The following is an 18,255-nucleotide window of genomic DNA, read 5'->3' on the forward strand; positions in this document are numbered from 1 at the left end:
AGCAAACCATTCCTAATTCCTGGTGCTCCCAGGCACCAGCTGTCCCTGAGTGCTGCCAGCCCTGGCTGCCAGCTGGGGTGGCTCCAGGCCAGGGGCTCCTCCAGAGGAGCTGTGGCTGCCCCTGGATCTGTCAAGTGTCCAAGGCCAGGCTGGACAGGGCTTGGAGCAGCCTGGGACAGTGAGAGGTGTCCCTGCCATGGCAGGGGTAGAACAGGATGGTCTTGAAGGTTCCTCCCAGCCCAACTCATTCCATAATTCTGTGGTTCCCCCTCTCCTGCAGCTCCATCTCAACCCAAACCATTCCATAATTCTGTGGTTCCCCCTCTCCTGCAGCTCCATCCCAACCCAAACCATTCCATAATTCTGTGGTTCCCCCTCTCCTGCAGCTCCCTCCCAGCCCTGACCCACCTGAGGAGGATGGATTTGCAAGGAGGGTGGGTTGGTGATCTCCTGCTGTTGGGTACTAAAGGTTTCTGATTTTCTTCTGCTGCTCAGGCAAGCTCTCAGCCATAAGAAACCTGTCAGACCTCTCTGGTACAAAGGTACTAAGTTAATAAAATTTGTCCATAAAATCAGACAAAAGGCATCACAGTTTTATTAAGATCTAAACTGTGCAGTCTGTTTTATTACCATCCTTTATAAATTATCCACCCAAACCTCCGTCTTCTGCAGACAGCCTGTACCCAGATTTACTGCATTCCAAAGGCTCTGAATTTCCTGGTGCAGGGCAGGGAATGGCTGTCCCATCCCTGGCAGTGCCCAAGGCCAGGCTGGGCAGGGCTTGGAGCAGCCTGGGACAGTGGGAGGTGTCCCTGCCACGGCAGGGGTGGAACAAGATGATCTTTAAGGTCCCTCCAAGCACAAACCACTGTAGGATGCTGTTCAGAGAAGGAGATTCCTCCACCAGTGGGGCTGCAGCGTGCCCCCAGGAGATGTTCCTGATCACTTCTGTGCAAGGGATCACAGACAGGCTTCAAAAAACCCCAAAACTTCCAGGCAACACTCAAAGCCATTGTAAAGATGTTTAGAAACCTGACATCTGGCCCTGACAGCAGACCTTAGCAGGCTCTGAGTGTTTTAAATGTTGTTTTTTTCCTCTGTTTGGGGAAGAGAAAAGCTGGTGTCGTGTCAGATCTCAGGCTTGCAGGTGCTCTAAGTATTTTACAACCTGTTGCAGCAGTGCTGGAGGAGATTTTGCACATCCTGACCCCTTCCCACGTGGCCAGAGCCACTCCTGGACTTGCCACCATAAATGAGGAGCAGCACTAAACCCTGCTACACCAGGCTTTGGCAGATGCCAGAGCAGCAGCTTTTCCTCCCAGGCCAGGGAGCAGCTCCACAGGGCAGGGGCAGAGGAGGAATGATCTCCCCTGCTTCCCCCCAGCCTCCCTCCAAGCAGTTTTCAGCTGGTGGCTTGGGAATAAAAGAGTCCCCTTGGAAATAGCAAAGTGAGCTGGGTTTATCTTTAAAAGCAGATGTCTTTTAATAGATTGGCAATTTCTTCTCCATTATTGTCTGAACCACAGCTCTGTCTGGGGAAGGGGTTGTGTGCTTTATACCTGCTTTTGTGAACTCATACAATTACAGAGTGACAGAATCACAGAATCACAAAGGGCCTTAAAGCCCCTGGTGTTCCAAGCCCCTGCCATGGGCACATGGCACCAGACCAGGTGGCTCCAAGCCCTGTCCAGCCCAGACCAGTCACAGACTGGGGAAAAATGTGTCACTGAGATAAAGAGTTTATTAATGAAACCTCATTATATGGGGCATCATTAACTTCCCTCCTCATCCTCATAACATCCTGTCCTGGCTGCAATCAAAGGTGTGAGCAGCAGTGGGTGAAATCTTGGGCTGTTTAATGGAAAACAGCCCTGCTCTTTGGGCAGCAGAAAATGGGTTTCAGACCCAAGATCCCCATGTGTGGAGGTATGTGGGTGTATATATAGATAGATATATAAAACAGAGATTTTTTCCTCCCTTGGATGAGTTCCAGGCCCCACTCCACTGATTCATCACCCTCAGCCTCAGAGCACTGAACAGCTCTGAGTGCCACACACGGATGTGATCTTCCCAAAACAGACAGCAATTCATCACTTTTGTCATCAAAAACCAGTTTTTCTTGAAGATTGCAGTGCAATCTAATCCCAGGCCTCCTCCCCTCCTACAAGGTGCATCTGATGGATGCAGAGATGACAGCAGAGCTCCTGGCTGGATTGAGGTTCTGCAATCTTTTCCTGCAGGGGTGTTTTGTTGGTGGGGTTTGGGGTGACCTCAGGCTTGGTGTGAGCTGGGAGAGACAGAGAGGGGTCCTTGGTGCTCCTCCAGGAGGGGTCACTTGGTGTCCCTTCCCAGTGACATGTTAGAGGGGGATTTGGAAAAAATATGGCTCTCCCAAAAGCCTCCCAAGTGTTCTTTTCCCCAATGTCTCCTTTGGAGCTCCAGTCCCAAAGCTCTGCTGTGTGCAAAGAAAACACAGTGCTCAAACCCCAAATTCCCCAAGCTGGAGAGATGTGGGGTGGAGCCCTGTCTGATTTCCTCCATCCAAACCCTGCCTCCTTCTGCCAAACTTCCACTCATCGCCATGTCCAAAAATAAAAGTGTCCTGCTGTGAACTTTTGCATGAAAGGATTGAGGGCTGCTCGTCACGTGCAGCAGCCAGGCTGGGAGTGCTGGCTCCTGCAGGGACAGAGGTAATGGAACTGTCACAGCCTGGTGCAGGCACTGAGTCACCCTGCAGCCCCTGGAGCAGCTGGGGATCCCAGTTCTCCACCTGCCTGATCCCCCAGCCAGGGAATTCTTCAGCAGCCCGTGGAGCACTCCAGTAAACACAGGGATTTGAGCTGCCACACCATCACAAGGATGTCATCCTGTGTCACTGCCAATACCATGAGAAAAAAGGACAAAAATGCCACTCCAGAGATGCAGCACAGCTCAGGAGGCACAGCAGAAACACGGGAACAAACTAGGAAATAGTGATAACTATAAATAATGTTTGTTTTTCAGAACCATCCCATTTCTGTCTATGAGAGTCAGGGGTTTGTCATTTATTGCCTCTGATTTTCCCATTTCTTAAAAAGCAGAAAGGGCAGGGAAGTGATTTCTGTCAGAGCAGTTCCGAGGAGCAAATTTACTGGAGGAATTTTTCAAAGGGGAAAGTACAAAAGGATTGATTTTCTTAAAAAAAAAAAAAAAAGCCCAGCAGTATAGAGTAACCATAAATCAAGCAGCTTTCTAAGAAGATTATTTTAACAACATTTGACATCAGTGAGGGTGAGCTGTTCTGTAAAAATGGGTGTGTGTGTTGTCGCAACAGCTCGAGGAGGGGAGGATGGGCTGAGGACAGCCTGGGTATTTTGGGGAAATGGGGACACTTGTCGTGCCAGAGAGGACAAAACATGGCTTGGGAAAATGCTAATATAAACAAAGTTTATCAGTGTTGTATTCTCTGAGTCTCAAGGACTTTCCCGTATTCAGCCAAATTTCTGAGCCTGTGCAAGACCCAGCAGGTGGAAGAGAGGAGAAGTCAAACCCCAGATGGATTTATGTTGGGAAAACGATGGCAGTGGGTTGGGAATGGCCCCGAGGGGGCTGTGCCAGCTCCTGGGCTGGGGCATTTCTGACCACAGGCACACACCGAGCCATGGTCACCTCAAAGTGAATTTCCAACCCTTCCAGGTGCTCTGTGACCTGCCAGGGTTACCTGGGCAGTGCTCAGGGGTGTCACATTCACATTCTCTGAAAAATCCCTTCGCCCAGGATTTTCTCCTGGGAAGCTGAGAGGCCTCAGAGAAAAGGAAAACAATTCTGATCTCATTTGCTTCTCCTGTGCTGTGCTCATGTGGAATGTGTTTGGAGATTGTTCACCCACAGGTGATTGTTCCATTGCATTCTGCTGGGAGTTGTTTTCACTCTTTGGCCAACCAGGGCCAAGCTGTGTTGGACCCTGGAGAGAGTTTTCATTATTATGTTTTTATTTATTTATCTTTTTACCTTCCATTATTATCTTTTTATTCACTATTGTCACGAGTTTTCATTATTATCTTTTTAGCATTCTGTAAGTATCCTTTCTGCATTCTTTAGTATAGTATTCTTTAATATAATATAGTATCATAAAATAAGAAATTACCCTTCTGAGAACATGGAGTCAGATTCATCATTCCTCCCTGCCACAGGGCACGCCACAAATACAGCAGAGGGGCAGGAGAGGCTTTGGCCAGGCTGGGGGGGCTCTGGGAGCTGGGCTGGGCAGAGCAGGAGCAGCAGAGATCCCCCCATCCCAGCCACTGCTGCTCCCTCCCTGCAGACATCTCCTCTCCAGGAGCTGCCTGGCTCCAGGGCATTTTTAAAGTGTCATTTATTTAAATTTTGCAGTTTAATCTAACGCCCCTGCTGCGGGGCTGATGTGCCTGTAGAGTGAAAATGCAATTCCGGCTTAAAAATAGCATCGTGGTGAAGAATTTCATTTTGGGTCCATTTTTCACCCCCGTTTCTGGGCGAGGTCTCGTTTAATCCCTCTGGAGGGGGGGAGTGGGGCTGTATCTCTGTAAACAGCCATGTGCTACAATTAATAACACCTTGTAGCTGGCTGTGCCTGTGCACAGGCTCCTTGTCAGATAAAGATCTGCTTGTAGATAAGATAGAGAGTTTATAAAGCAGCATAATTAATAACCTGCTACATTATTGCCTACCCATCCTGGCTGCCAAGCCGCCACAGGCCCAAACAAGTGACAATTACCAGGGAAGATGACACAGAACTACAGCTCCAGCTCTGTTCCAGGAAGCACTAAAGTCCTTTTTGGAAGTTTTTTGGCTGTTAGGAGCGATGGGAAGGGTCGAGATTCGTGGGTTCTGCTTTTCAAGGTTGTTTATTTTTCCTTATCTATTCCATTCTTTCTCTGCCCTGCTGAGCTCTGTCCAGCAGGTCGGGCTGAGGCACAGTCCCTGCCCTTGGGGTGGTGTTGGCTTTTCATACTAAGAACTACCTGTGCTTTATTTACAATAACTTCCCAATAGCTGTCACCTGTGTTAGACAGTCTGTCTCTACTCTAAACCAATCCAGAAGTGCCACCATCACAGCAGGAGAGGGAGGACAAGGAGAAGGAGAAGGAGAAGGAGAAGGAGAAGGAGAAGGAGAAAGGAGAAGGAGAAAGGAGAAAGGAGAAGGAGAAGGAGAAGGAGAAGGAGAAGGAGAAGGAGAAGGAGAAGGAGAAGGAGAAGGAGAAGGAGAAGGAGAAGGAGAAGGAGAAGGAGAAAGGAGAAGGAGAAGGAGGAGAAGGAGAAGGAGAAAGGAGGAAGGAGAAGGAGAAGGAGAAAGGAGAAAGGAGAAAGAGAAGGAGAAGGAGAAGGAGAAGGAGAAGGAGAAGGAGAAGGAGAAGGAGAAGGAGAAGGAGAAGGAGAAGGAGAAGGAGGAGAAGGAGAAGGAGAAGGAGAAAGGAGAAAGGAGAAGGAGAAGGAGAAAGGAGAAAGGAGAAAGGAGAAAGGAGAAGGAGAAGGAGAAAGGAGAAAGGAGAAAGGAGAAGGAGAAGGAGAAGGAGAAGGAGAAGCAGGACAGGACACGCCCAGATTCCTCCATCTTGCCTCTTGAACCCCCATTCTAAATCCCCAAAATTCTACTTTTTCACCCTGTGACAAATTCACTGTCATCCTACTCAAACTCTTGTGGCTTGTAACTCCTCACACGAAGTTGGTAATTGTTTCCAAGGGCTAAAATCAAAGGCACAGGTGGTTTTGACTCGGTGCCAAGGTCTCTGAACCCCCTGCCAGGGTCTGGAGTCCTCCAGGGCAGCTAGAGGAGTTTCCTGGGTTCCAACAGGTGGCACCAGGCTCATCTCAGAGCAAGCAAATCCCAAGTCATGGAATCCTTTAATCTGGCAGAAACCCACTGGGGAAGAGAGCCTGGGTGTCCATCTCCCTTGGCAGTGCCACACAAGAGTCACAGCAAGTGAGAAGTGCTGCTCTGTGCTTAAATACAGGGGAGGGAGAGATGGAAACATCCAGGAGGAGAAAACACAACACACTTATCACTCAGCAGTTATTGGCAAGACTAATTTGCCCCTGAATGCTGCAATAAAGCCATTCCCAGAATAGTGCAGCTGCATGAGTACCAGGAAAAAATGATTAAATCTTCTATATGGGTGTGTATGTGAGTGCAATGCTAAACATTGCTGAAATAGGAAGGTCAGGAGCTTGGAAATCTTGAAAAGCACCTTTGGGCCCCAGCTTTGCTGCTGTTCCCTCAGGGGGAACAGGGCCCAGCTCCAAACAACACACTGGCACTGCTGCTGGATCTCTGGGGGCTTTGCAGGCTCCAGCACATCTGTCCTCAGAGATTCTCTCTCAGAGCCAGGGGGGTATTTCCTGCTCTCTCAGCACAGGATGAGCACATCACTTGTTACAAGCCCCTGGCCTCATTTTCTACAGCTTGTCAAGTGGCCACAGGATTGAAGTTTCCACGGGAAAATCTGTCATTTCATACATGTTTACCTGTAAAAGAAGGAAACTGGTGAGAGATGCCTTGCAGACATTTCTCCTGCCAAACTGATTAGAATAGCACTGGGGGGAAAACAACAAAAAAGACAAGACAAGCTTTTGCTGTTCTCCTCTGAACAGTTTAATCTTAGCAGCAATGCAAGCCATGCCCTGGGCTGCTTTTGGGTACCTGAGCTCTTCTGCTTCCCCCCTGACCTCGTGGGTTTGATAGCTCTCCTCAGATCCCTCTTCTTTGTGTAGTGCTGCTGCCAAGGGAAGGGCTGTGCCAGATACTAGTCCCTAAACACTGTTCATTCCTGAAAAAAATACATCTCCTCCTCCAGGAGAATCCACAGCAGGGCTGGGATGGACAGGGCTGGAAACCTGAGAGAAAGCCTGAGCTGGTTTCCTGCTTTGACAGCTTAGTTCCAGCTGTGGTCTCTTCAGAGCAGAGGCACTTTGGGCTGCCAGCCACCAAAGCCAGATAAGAAACTTTGCTTGGGGGTCCTGGTCCATGTTTGGAGCTCAGGGTTCATTTGAGTGTTACAGCCCATGGTCTGCACCTCCACTGAGCTGCTGCCAGGGCTGGAGCCCCCCTGCTCTGGGCTGCTCCCCTGGAGAGGAGGAGGCTCCAGGGAGACCCCAGAGCCCCTTCCAGAGTGTAAAGGGCTCCAGGAGAGCTGGAGAGGGATTTGGGACAAGGCATGGAGGCACAGGACAAGGAGGAATGAAAAAGGGCAGGTTTAGATTAGATTTTAAGAAGAAATCCTTCCCTGGCAGGGTAGGCAGGCCCTGGCACAGGTGCCCAGAGCAGCTGGGGCTGCCCCTGGATCCCTGAAGTATCCAAGGCCAGGTTGGACAGGGCTTGGAGCAGCCTGGGACAGTGGGAGGTGTCCCTGCCATGGCAGGGGTGGCACTGGGTGGGCTTTGAGGTCCCTCCAACCCAAAGCATTCCATGATTCCATAAGTAAAGGAGAAGTTCCAGGACGAGCTGTGGGCACAGCGTGGCTCAGGGATCAACTCAGCACCTTGAAATGCCAACAGGAATTTTAACTTCATTTTTAATGTATTCAAAGCCGAGGCCCTTTTGAAGCTTTTTCTTTACAAGATTAGGTTCTGAATTGGCCCTGGCAGCCCTTGAGGGGCTGCTTCCAGCACGTGGCAGGCTGAGAGAAACAAGAAGTCTTGCAGTGATTGATGGAAATACAGAAATATTTGCAAACATGAACTGCAGGGGCAGGCAGCACTGGAACCTCCTCAGAGCTCCAGCTCAGTCACTGAAGTGGCACCAGCTTATCAGGAGGCTCTAAAGTAAAGTCGGGTTGGTAACACTGCCCTGAGCTTCCACCTCTGACACAAAAGTTGGGATTTTCCACAGGATTCCTGGCAGAGTTTCTGTCTGTGAGTCAAACAAACCATCACAGAAATCCCTGGGACTGGCAGTGCCTGGGCTTGGCTTGGACCAAAGGGCTTGGGGTGGCCCTGCTGCCTTCTCAGTGTCACCCCAAAGAGGGCCTTAAGGAAATCAGAGGTCTCTGTAACCCTCTCCTGCCATTCCAGCAGAGAAACTCCTCCTTCAGCTCAGGGCAGGAGCCCAGGACAGAGCTGAGGCACTGACAGGGCTGGGCAGGGCAAAACCCCCTGTGGGCCTGGGGCAGACATTCCTCACTGCTTCCCTGCAGGAGCCAGGCTGCCAGGTGCCAGCTGGCATGGAATAAAATCCAGACTGCAAAGATGGAGAGGTGTTGGAGGCTGAGAGAAGAGAGGGAGCTGAGCTCTGCCCCTCTGACCCCTGATGGGGTCCAGCCCAGTCTGCACCTGGGGAGCAGGGAAAAGAAGCCTAAAAACCAGACCTTGTATTAATATTAGACTTAATATTTTCAAAGGTGAAAGGAAAAAAGGTTCAGCTTAAACCTGTTGGACAGCTCTAGTTTAGAGCAGCAGAGCTGCCCTTCTCAGCAGGGACAGACAATCCATCACCTCTGGGATCTGAGCTGGGACCTGCAGGAAGGCACAAGGGATGGCCATGAGGCTGAAATTCAGAAGAGAGAAATCAGATGTCTGATTTTATTTTAAAATAAAGGTTCCTGAGTTACATTTCCCAAGCAGTTTGACAGCAGCTGGATTTAGAGCTGGTTTGGGCTGGCTTTTCTTCATCATCTATTTCAGTATCTCTATGAAGATGCCTTTGGAATGAGAGCTGAGGCCATCCAGGTGACTCACCCAGTTTGAAGGTGCAGCTGGGATGTTCCTCTGGCTCTGCTCCAGGGGATTCCCAGGAGCCTTGGGTCCCATCTGGGTCACCAGAACTGATGCCTTGAGAAGGCTGCCCTGGAGCAGAGGCTGGGCAAAGCTAAAGAATAAGGTAGGGATTTATTAAAAGGATCTCCTCCATGGATGCACCTCGGGCAGCACAAGAGCCCAGCCAGGGCTGCACCCAGGATGAACCAAAATGGTCCCAAAATCCCTGACTGCTCACAGGGTCTCTCACTTTGGTCAGTTCTGCTCCATTTGCATGTTGGAGTTCATTGCCCAATTACAGCTCCAGCCCAGGCAGTCCCATCCTTGTTTTTCTCTCTCCAGCCCACGGGGTTTGTGCTTCTGGGCCCAGATTTGGATCATTTGTCCTTGGTCCCAGCTGGAGCAGGAATTGTTTTGTCTCCCTGCTCTGTACACAGAGCTCACCATCCCATAATATGAAGCTCAGACCCACACATTAAAACAGCACAGAACCTGAAAAATATAAAAGCTGAAACCTGAGGCATCAATAGAAGTTAATTTTATGCACAAGGTGGTCTCTGAAAGAGGCTGAGTGTAAAGATGGGGCAGGAAATAGAGCAGCATTTAATGCTAAATGTGCTCCAGATGAAAATCTCTCCCTTGCAGGGGGACATGGACTCCCCAGGCTCCCCAGGCCTGTCCAGGGGATGCTGCTGGCCTGGGGGTGACTTCCTGTACCTCAGGCACAGCCTCTAAATCACTCTGGTTATTTGGTGGCTGAGGAGACATTAATAACCATCCCCTCATGGTGAAATCAATCCGAGTGCTCGAGTCAATCAGGAATAACTGTGTGCTCCATCTCCTCTCTGGGCACTTTTCAGCCTCTCTACAGTAGCTGTAAAATCAGGTTTTATGATCTTCTCTTGATGAAATAATGAAATTAAATCCCTGATGGATGGTGTACAGGCAATACAATTCATGGGTGGAACAAGAACGTGTGTTTGGACAGCTCAGGACAGCAGGCAGAGCTTTTTTATAGAGTTTGTTTTTTTTGGTTTTTTGCTACTGTGCTTTATTTCATTCCACAACCTTCCCACTATATCCAGCATTAATTCATGGGCCATCATTTGAAGCTTAGAATGCAAAACCAGCAGAGTGTGCAGGGGTGAGTGTTTTATGTGTGTGCACAATTACTTTGCTGAATGTTTTATTCACTTTCAAGTGCCTCTTTTTCACATATCCTAATGTTTTAAATAACGTTTTTATCAGAGTGTTTAGGATTTAAGTAGGTATCCTCCTCTGAAAGATGCTTTCTGGGGAGCTCTGGCATTTAAAAAATTAAAGCAGAGTAGCTAAAGCTTAACTCTCCAAGCTCTTTAACATGTGTTATGTGACTTGGATACTAAATTTGAGGCTCTCTATGCCCTTTTTGATAACATAACTGAAGTAGCTGGAAGAATTTGGATGAATTGGGGCAGTAATAGATGGTGGGGTCTCTCAAACTGACATTTCCCCACAGCAGAGCAGCATGGTTGATGGGAGGCAGTGCACAACAGAGGCAGTACAAGAGCAGTTGGCACCAAGGAAACATTTCAAGCAAGAAAAATGAAGTTGTTTCAGTTCTAAAGGCAGCAAATTACCTGGCTGGGTTGCTTGTGTGACAACCAGCATCTGAAACACCATCATGCAGCAGGAGTTTTGGCTGAACCCTTTACTTTTTCAGACTGCTCATTGCTTGCTCAACCATTTGTACATTGCTCTCCTTTTTCACAGAGATACTTCCATTATTTGCTCATCACAGAGTGCTCATGTTTATCCACACTCTTATACACCTGCCCTGAGCAGAGAGAACTTGCAGAAGCCACAAATCCTCCAGTCCCTTGTGCTGGGGCAGAGGGACCTGCAGGATGAGCCCTGTGCTGGTCCCTTGGGGCTCTGGGTGCCGTGTCTGCCTCCTGCTCCCTCCTTTTTGGGCCAGAGTTCACCTCCTTTGTGCCATGAGACATCACAGTGGGGCTCTGCTCATCCCACCTGAGGTTCTGCACATCCCACCTGGGGTTCTGCACATCTCACCTGGGTTCTGCATCACTCTGGAGCTCTGGGCATCCCATCCTGGGCTGGGATTCTGTCATTTCTGGGGGATTCTGCTCATCCCACCTGGGCTGCTGCCTTTGCTGCAGGGTTCTTCATGTCCCACCTGGGGCTGTCATTGCCCTGGGGCTGTGCTCATCCCACCTCACATCCCAGCTGAGGTTCTGCTCATCCAACCTGAGGTTCTGCACATCCCACCTGAGGTTCTGCACATCCCACCTGGGTTCTGCCATCATTCTGGAGCTCTGGGCATCCCATCCTGGGCTGGGATTCTGTCATTTCTGGGGGATTCTGCTCATCCCACCTGGGCTGCTGCCTTTGCTGCAGAGTTCTTCATGTCCCACCTGGGGCTGTCATTGCTCTGGGGCTCTGCTCATCCCACCTCACATCCCAGCTGAGGTTCTGCTCATCCCACCTGAGGTTCTGTTCATCCAACCTCACATCCCACTTGGGTTCTGCTCATCCAACCTGGGTTCTGCACATCCCACCTGAGGTTCTGCACATCCCACCTGGGCTGCTGCCTTTGCTGCAGAGTTCTTCATGTCCCACCTGGGGCTGTCATTGCCCTGGGGCTGTGCTCATCCCACCTCACATCCCAGCTGAGGTTCTGCTCATCTAACCTGGGGTCCTGCTCATCCCACCTGAGGTTTTGCACATCCCACCTGAGGCTTTGCACATCCCACCTGAGGTTTTGCATGTCCCACCTGGGCTGTGCTCATCCCACCTGGGCTGTGCTCATCCCACCTGAGGTTCTGCACATCCCACCTGGGCTGTGCTCATCCCACCTCGGTTCTGCTCATCCCACCTGAGGTTTTGCACATCCCACCTGGGTTCTGCTCATCCCACCTGAGGTTCTGCACATCCCACCTGGGTTCTGCTCATCCCACCTGAGGTTCTGCACGTCCCACCTGAGGTTTTGCACATCCCACCTGGGTTCTGCACATCCCACCTGAGGTTCTGCACATCCCACCTGAGGTTCTGCACGTCCCACCTGGGCTGTGCTCATCCCACCTGGGTTCTGCCATCACATGTTCTGGGCATCCCACTTGCGGTTGCCATTTCTCTGAGGTTCTGCCCATCCCACCTGAGGTTCTGTCACCCCTCTGGGGCTCAGCACATCCCACCTGGGGCTGCCCCAGCTCTGCTTTCCCGACGAGTGAGGCCAAGCAGCGCTGTCGCACTGCCGGGCTCATTAAATTAACCCTTAAAGCGCCATCCCAGCGCCCAGGAGCAGCAGCCGGGGGCCGAGGCTCTGCTGGCTCCACTGAACACTCACCCGCAGTGGGAAATGAAGCGTGCTGGCAGTGATGAATCCTGCCATTAGCGCCTGCCTTCGGGACATCAGCGCTGCCCGGACCCTCTCCCAGCCCAGAACACAGCCACCCCTCCCCGGGAATTAAGTGGTGGCTGAGCCGTGCCAGGTGTGAAAAATGTGTATTTTATGTTGGCTTTTCGCAAATATTAAAATGAATATTATGTGTGTTGTGCTAGAAAGGTATGCTGTATTAATTCTCTTGAGTAGTGTGTTAAGTATAGTTTTAGGTTATAAAAAAATGTTAAAATAGAAACTATGTATGTGGGATACTTTTTTCTAAGGAAAAGACTCGCAGCGAGATAGCAGCCACAGGACACCTGAATCTTTCAGACAAAGAGAATTTATTGCTCCATTATCAGAAGAAACGAACTTCTTCCTGCCTCGAAGGTGCCGTCAGGATTCAGAGGAAGAAGCTGACACTGACCAGACAGAATCCTGTGTTTGAACGGAATTTATGCATCATGCATGAGGTGTGTGAATATGCAACAGGCTGTTGCTTTTAAGGGTTAATCCTCTGTTAATGTGTGTCCATTTTGAGGCTTATTTTGCCCAGAAAAGGTACCTGGACTGCCTGTAACTCTTTGTTTTTATTGTCTCGTATTGTCCTAATTCAAATTGTCCAAATTAATATTACTCTAATTATATTACTATTTTTATAACCATTTTATTACTATTAAACTTTTCAAATTTAAAAACAAGTGACTGGTGTTTTTCACACAGGGATGCTCTCAGTGTTTCCCCACAGCCTCTCCGTGTGCCCTTTCATCTCCAGATGCTGCTGCCCACTGGCTTTTACATCATCCTTCTGAGAGGAATAGAGGATTTGCCTTTCCAAACCAGCTGTGGGTCTGCTGGTGGATAAAACCAGCACTGGGAGGTAAAAGAAACAATGGGAAGGGTTCCACTGATTGATGGATGGTAAAAGATATTTGCTTTTACAAAAAAACTTTAGGTTGGTTGATAAATGAAATTAGACATTGAAAGAAACAATGGGGAAGAAAAACCCCTACATTTTGTAAGAATTAAAAATGAAAAGGGAGGGTTATACATTAGAGGGGAATCTCTGGGATCAGGTGTTTTGGGGAGTCTGTACCTCTCAAGTACCTCAGAAATGGGGAAAGAGAGAAGGGAAATGTGGCTGGGAAATTGGAATAAAAAGGAGGCTGCATCCTCCAAAAATTGGAGAGATCCCAGGGGAATGCCCCATGGCCTCTCCCTTTATTCAAATAAAGCCAAAGGACTCTGTCTCCTTTCTGGACATAAACCTCTGGTGTTTGTGGATTAATTTTCCTGACAGTTCTTCAACTCAGAAAAAGCTTTCTGGAGTTGTTTTCTCTTCCTTTACATGCTATTAGGTTTTTCTGCTGCTTTACAGCATCTGCCATAACACCTGTCTGCTTTGATTGCTTTGGAAATGACTGTGTGTTAATAAGGTGCTTTGGATTTCCTGCATCCTCATCCACACAGGGATTAGACACACTGCAGTTCAGTGGTGATGGAGTAATTCTAAAGAAAAAACAAACCAAAAAGAAAGAAAAAAAAAAGAAAAAAAAAAAAATAAAAAAAAAGAAAAAAAAAGAGAGGGAGATGGGAAATGTTATAAATGCAGGAGTTTAAATCTGGAAATATTTTTATGGTATATATTATTTTATCTCCATGAGCTAGATAAACCAGCTTTCTAATAGAGGGGAGTTGAATGAATTGTGCCCTTGGACTGGGACCAGGCAGCCCAGGGAAGCCAAAGTGAATGGGTTCAGGTGGAAATCACTGTCAGGTGTCACCTGCTCAGACTGAGGGGGACAAATGTGGCTTTTGGAGATGCTGAGGTGACAGCAGGGCTGGGTGCTCAGCCTGCTCAGACTGAGGGGGACAAATGTGGCTTTTGGAGACGCTGAGGTGACAGCAGGGCTGGGTGCTCAGCCTCCTCTACTCAAACACAACATCTTGAAATGTTCCTTTGCTGGTATGATTTCCCAAGTCAAGCCTGTTTAAAGAGCCAGTCCACCCCTGCTCATGGAGTATTGAAGCCACCCTGGAGGTGTTTTTATTTTATCTCTAAGCACAGCCAGGGATCCCACAGGGTGCAGGGATGGGATTCATGTTCCCACAGCTGAGCACATGCTCCAGTGTCTCAGGGTCTCTAGCTGCTCAGAGTGACCCCAAGATGAGTTAGGAAGTCTCTTTTCCCAGCCTGGCACTGGAAGAAGGAGTCAGAGCTCCTAATTTCTCAGTCTCAAGGTTGTTTATTGTTTCTTATCTATAAAAGTTTTTCTCCTGTCCAGCCGAGGTCTGCTCAGCAGGGCAGTCCAAGGCACTCTGCCTGCCCCCGGGGTGGTGTTATCTTTTTATACTAAAAACTACATGTACATTATTTACCATAACTTCCCAATACCTGTCACCTATGTTAGACAGTGAGCTTGTACTCTGAACCAACCCAAAAGTGCCACCATCACAGCAGAAGATGGAGGCCAAGAAGAAGAAGAAGAAGGAGAAAGGCTGGACACACCCAGATTCCTCCATCTTGCCCCCTGACCCCCCATTCTAAAAACCCCAAAAAATCTATTTTTCACCCTGTGATAAATTCACTATCATTCTACTTAAACTTTTGTGGCTTGTAATCTTTCATATAAGGTTGGGAATTGTTTTTTCCAAGGGCTACATCAAAGGCACAGGGGTCCTGGGCTCTGTGCCGAGGTGTCTGAGCCCCTGGGCAGGGGCTTGAGTCCTGCAGGGCAGCCAGAGGAATTTCCTGGGTTCCCACACCAGTGCCTTGCTGAACAGGGCCCTCAGAAGCCCGACCAGATGATGCATCTCTGATGCTACAAGCACAACCAGGCCCTCCATTTATATTGACTAATCTGACTTTAAACTGTGGCAAAACCACTGCTTGTACTACACCTGCAAGCCCTCCCACATCCATCAGAATTTTCAGCTGTAACAACAGCTCCAAAGGATGTTTGGAGTGTGCAGGCTGAATGTTTGCCTATAAAATATACATGTCTACAAGGAAAGCTCATTTGTAGGTGGTGTGGCTCAGGGCAGGAGGAATGAGTGCCCATTCCCAGGATTTTCACTGACAGAACTCAGTGCCCTGGGCACAAAAAGGAGTCCCTGCCCTGGGGACAGGAGCTGTGGCACTGACCCTGCCTGATGTAACCCAGTGGGTGCACAGGGTGCAGGAAAATGTGAGGCAGAATCTGCTCTGACATCTTAACAAGGGTCTTTCTTTCTTTCTCTTTCTTTCTTTCTTTCTTTCTTTCTTTCTTTCTTTCTTTCTTTCTTTTTCTTTCTTTCTCTCCCTCCTTTCCTTTCCTTTCCTTTCCTTTCCTTTCCTTTCCTTTCCTTTCCTTTCCTTTCCTTTCCTTTCCTTTCCTTTCCTTTCCTTTCCTTTCCTTTCCTTTCCTTTCCTTTCCTTTCCTTTCCTTTCCTTTCCTTTCCTTTCCCTTCCTTTCCTTTCCTTTCCTTTCTTTCCTTTCCTTTCCTTTCCTTTCCTTTCCTTTCCTTTCCCCTTTCCTTTCCTTTCCTTTCCTTTCCTTTCCTTTCCTTTCCTTTCCTTTCCTTTCCTTTCCTTTCCTTTCCTTTCCTTTCCTTTCCTTTCTTTCCTTTCCTTTCCTTTCCTTTCCTTTCCTTTCCTTTCCTTTCCTTTCCTTTCCTTTCCTTTCCTTTCCTTTCCTTTCCTTTCCTTTCCTTTCCTTTCCTTTCCTTTCCTTTCCTTTCCTTTCCTTTCCTTTCCTTTCCTTTCCTTTCCTTTCCTTTCCTTTCCTTTCCTTTCCCTTTCCTTTCCTTTCCTTTCCTTTCCTTTCCTTTCCTTTCCTTTCCTTTCCTTTCCTTTCCTTTCCTTTCCTTTCCTTTTCCTTTCCTTTCCTTTCCTTTCCTTTCCTTTCCTTTTCCTTTCCTTTCCTTCTCCTTCTCCTTCTCCTTCTCCTTCTCCTTCTCCTTCTCCTTCTCCTCCTTCTCCTTCTCCTTCTCCTTCTCCTTCTCCTTCTCCTTCCCTCCTTCTCCTTCTCCTTCTCCTTCTCCTTCTCCTTCTCCTTCTCCTTCTCCTTCTCCTTCTCCTTCTCCTTCTCCTTCTCCTTCTCCTTCTCCTCTCCTTCTCCTTCTCCTTCTCCTCCTTTCCATATAAACCATCTGAATTTCCCACACTTCCTGCCCATGCTTTGAAGACAGGGAGGGAAAAAAGTGGGTGGATGCCTGTGCTTGCAGAGGGCAGATGTTGGACTGGGAAGTTTTGATGGATACTGAAGGCCCATCCATGTTTTCAGCCAAACATAAATTAATTTTGCAGCACAGAGATCATTAGAGGGTGATATGGGAACAAAACCCCTCAAACCTATTTTGTGGGTGCAGATGGGGGAATTCTTCACATTTTTGGGAACTCCTGGGTATGGCACAGGACATTTCACATGATCACTCAGACTTCCAGCACATGAAATTTGGGGGAATGTGTGTTTCCCACAGCAAACACATCCAGCTTGGCAGCTAAACCCCACCAATCCCTTATTCAACCTGCCACCATCAAATCAAATCTTATTCCAGTACTAAGAGCTGCTAATGTTGTGCTTTGCACTGGGCCCTCCCTGTGCTCTGGGGGCAGTGGAGCTGGGCTCATCCTGGTGCCAGCTGAGCTGAAGGGAAAGCTGTGTTCTGGCAGTGCCAAGGGGCTGCTGAGGGATGCTCCCCAGGGTGCTCACCCCTCTGCAGGCCCTGGGCACCAGCAGGATCAGCTGGATGCCAGGGGAAGGCAGAAGTGATGGCTGGGGCCATGAACAGTGCTTCACCACCTTTTCTCATGGATTTTGGCAGGTCCTCTGAGGCAGGAATAACCCTTCAGGCTGTGATGGATGAGTAATGGGATGGTGCACTCTCACAATTAAAAGGTAAATATCATGGATATTTAAGTTAAGAGAAGTTTTATAGGTTTATAGTTGTGTTTTAGCCCCCTTGTGTTGTTATCAGGGGGTGGCCTGGGTTTGGGACATTTGGGAGGGTGGGATTGTTACTGTGGCAGTACCTGAGCTCCAATCAAGATTTAAAGAAGTGATCTCCACCACTGGGCAGTGAAGGAGTCAATGGACAGAACTTTGGGAGGCGCTAAAGGGTTAAAAGGTGATGAGCTCATGGTGGGAAAAATTCTCTGCTCCCAGCTCTGTAATATTTTCTTTATTCAGCCTTCTGTTGTATTTTTGATAAGGCTTTAATAAACCTTTAATTTTTTTTGGAAGTGAGTAGTGTTCCTCACAGGATGCAGAGGTTCCAGTGCCATGAGCTGCTGCACTGGCTGAAGGGCTCAGGCACACTCCTCCAGCAGCCTGCTCTGATCCTTCTGAGCTTGGAGAAGCAAAGGGTGTGAGGCACTGGAGCAGGATGCTCAGGGGGTGGTTGAATCCCTGTCCTGGAAGTGTTCAATGTGTGGATGTGGTGCTCAGGAACAGGACTGAGTGCTGGGCTGGCAGAGGTTGGACTCGATGACCACAGAGGGCTTTTCCAACCTCTGCAATATCACAGAAACCATATTTCTATGGTTCTGTGATCAGCAATGCCTTTAAAATATTCACTGCCACACAAATGTACCACCCAAGGCAGATGTAGCATTGACTCTTCTCTGAATCCATGGTGTCTCAATTGGAAAACAAGGGTACAGCACCTGTCCTCCCCTTGTTAATTATTTCTATCTTGTCTTCAAGCATACATCTTATTTAGGGCACACCCAGTCACAGCTGGATTAGATTACAGCAAGGAAACAGGATTATTTTAAGTAGATAATATAAAACATGTCTATGGAAACTCTAGGCTAATTGCATTATCTATGGTACATTGTGAGAGAATTATCTATATGGTATCAGGGGGTGGAAATCTGCCAAAATGCTCTTTAAAATGGGAGTGGGCTGTAACAACGAGTCACTCGTTGGGCACAAATAAATTAAAAGGCAGAAGGCTTTGGGGCTGATCATTTCTGACTCTCATTTTGTCTCCCTGCAAGCACACATCGATGGTTAAATCACAGAGCCATGGAATGCTTTGGGTTGGCAGGGGCTCTAAAGCCCACCCAGTGCCACCCCTGCCATGGCAGGGACACCTCCCACTGTCCCAAACCCCATCCAGCCTGGCCTTGGGCACTGCCAGGGATCCAGGGGCAGCCACAATTCCTGCCACAGCTGTCC

The sequence above is a fragment of the Haemorhous mexicanus genome, chromosome 14 (genome assembly GCF_027477595.1).
Source record: "Haemorhous mexicanus isolate bHaeMex1 chromosome 14, bHaeMex1.pri, whole genome shotgun sequence".
Taxonomy (NCBI): Eukaryota; Metazoa; Chordata; class Aves; order Passeriformes; family Fringillidae; genus Haemorhous; species Haemorhous mexicanus.